Below are 2,471 nucleotides of genomic sequence, written 5' to 3'. Positions count from 1 at the left end.
CGTGGAAACCACGGTCGTGTGCATGGGCCCATTGAAATGAATGGGCTCGCAATTTTTGCAGGTAAATTGTGGCCGCTAAAAAAATACGTTTGTGTGCATGGGGCTTTAAAGGTTCACTCACCTTTTCTCCCTGCACTGTGGATGTGTACTCAAAGTGCTAAAAAAAAATGAACAATAAAACTGTGTAACTGTGTATTATTAGTTTTGTTAGATAGTGTTTGCCTGACATTGTGACTTGTAACTGTATTATATATACATATATATATATATATATATATATATATATATATATATATATATATATATATATATACAGGGTGGGCCATTTATATGGATACACCTAAATAAAATGGGAATGGTTGGTGATATTAACTTCCTGTTTGTGGCACATTAGTATATGGGAGGGGGGAAACTTTTCAAACTGGGTGTTGACCATGGCAGCCATTTTGAAGTCGGCCATTTTGTATCCAACTTTAGTTTTTTCAATGGGAAGAGGGTCATGTGACACATCAAACTTATCGAGAATTTCACAAGAAAAACAATGGTGTGCTTGGTTTTAACGTTACTTTATTCTTTCATGAGTTATTTACAAGTTTCTGACCACTTATAAAATGTGTTCAAAGTGCTGCCCATTGTGTTGGATTGTCAATGCAACCCTCTTCTCCCACTCTTCACACACTGATAGCAACACCGCAGAAGAAATGCTAGCACAGGCTTCCAGTATCCGTAGTTTCAGTTGCTGCACATCTCGTATCTTCACAGCATAGACAATTGCCTTCAGATGACCCCAAAGATAAAAGTCTAAGGGGGTCAGATCGGGAGACCTAGGGGGCCATTCAACTGGCCCACGACGACCAATCCACTTTCCAGGAAACTGTTCATCTAGGAATGCTCGGACCTGAAACCCATAATGTGGTGGTGCACCATCTTGCTGGAAAAACTCAGGGAACGTGCCAGCTTCAGTGCATAAAGAGGGAAACACATTATCATGTAGCAATTTCAGATATCCCATGGCCTTGAGTTTTCCATTGATGAAGAATGGCCCCACTATCTTTGTACCCCATATACCACGCCATACCATAAATTTTTGTGTTCCAACAGTCTTGGAGGGATCTATCCAATGTGGGTTAGTGTCAGACCAATAGCGGTGGTTTTGTTTGTTAACTTCACCATTCACATAAAAGTTTGCCTTATCACTGAACAAAATGTTCTGTGTAAACTGAGGGTCCTGTTCCAATTTTTGTTTTGCCCATTCTGCAAATTCAGTGCGCCGATCTCGGTCATCCTCGTTGAGATGCTGCAGCAGCTGGAGTTTTTAAGGGTGCCATTTGTGAGTACCTAATATCCGCCGAAGGGATGTTCGACTGATGCTACTCTCCAGTAACATGCGGCGAGTGCTACGCTGTGGGCTCTTGCTGAATGAAGCTAGGACAGCCACTGATGTTTCTTCATTAGTGACAGTTTTCATGCGTCCACATTTGGGCAAATCCAACACTGAACCAGTTTCACAAAACTTGGCAAGCAGTTTGCAAACTGTAGCATGGGAGATGGGTGGTCTCGTAGGGTGTCTTGCATTAAAATCTGCTGCAATGACCTGGGGACTGCGTTCACCAGACATCAACACAATTTCTATCCGCTCCTCACGTGTTATCCTCTGTGACATCTCAATGGCTGTAAACAAAGAGTTTAAAGTAACGTTAAAACCAAGCACACCATTGTTTTTCTTGTGAAATTCTCGATAAGTTTGATGTGTCACATGACCCTCTTCCCATTGAAAAAACTAAAGTTGGATACAAAATTGCCAACTTCAAAATGGCCACCATGGTCAACACCCAGCTTGAAAAGTTTCCTCCCTCCTTTATACTAATGTGCCACAAACAGGAAGTTAATATCACCAACCATTCCCATTTTATTTAGGTGTATCCATATAAATGGCCCACCCTGTATATATATATATATATATATATATATATAAATTGTGACAACTTGGGGACCACTTAGCTCATGGGATCGCCATCTCCCTGGTGAGATGGTTGGCACACATAGAAAGTTCACTCCAAAAAGATTTAAACCAGCCGCAGCTAGCTTTATTGTCTTCACAACAGCAGTCAGTGGTACAACAATAAACATACAAAATAAACCCTAGGCCATCCAGCCTCTAACTAACACATTCAGTGTCCCTCACTATGTTACACTGAGCCTTGTGCCCAGCACCTCAAAACCTTCAGTTTTACCTCACACGGTGGTGACTCTCACAGGCTAGCATGCCTGTCTTCCCCAGACTGAGAGCCCTGTGTGGACAGCACACACCTGATATAAAGAGCCGTCTCAGGTGGAGAATAACTAGGCTCATCAGACAGCCCAAGCACCAGCACAGAAAACCCTCTCTGCTGTACATGCTCCCTGGTTGCTTAAAACCTGAGTTTCTGCCCTGTCCAGTAGCTGCACTGCTACAATATATATATATATAT

Source organism: Rhinoderma darwinii, chromosome 1 (genome assembly GCF_050947455.1).
Source record: "Rhinoderma darwinii isolate aRhiDar2 chromosome 1, aRhiDar2.hap1, whole genome shotgun sequence".
NCBI lineage: Eukaryota > Metazoa > Chordata > Amphibia > Anura > Rhinodermatidae > Rhinoderma > Rhinoderma darwinii.
Note: the sequence above shows the minus strand (reverse complement) of the source record.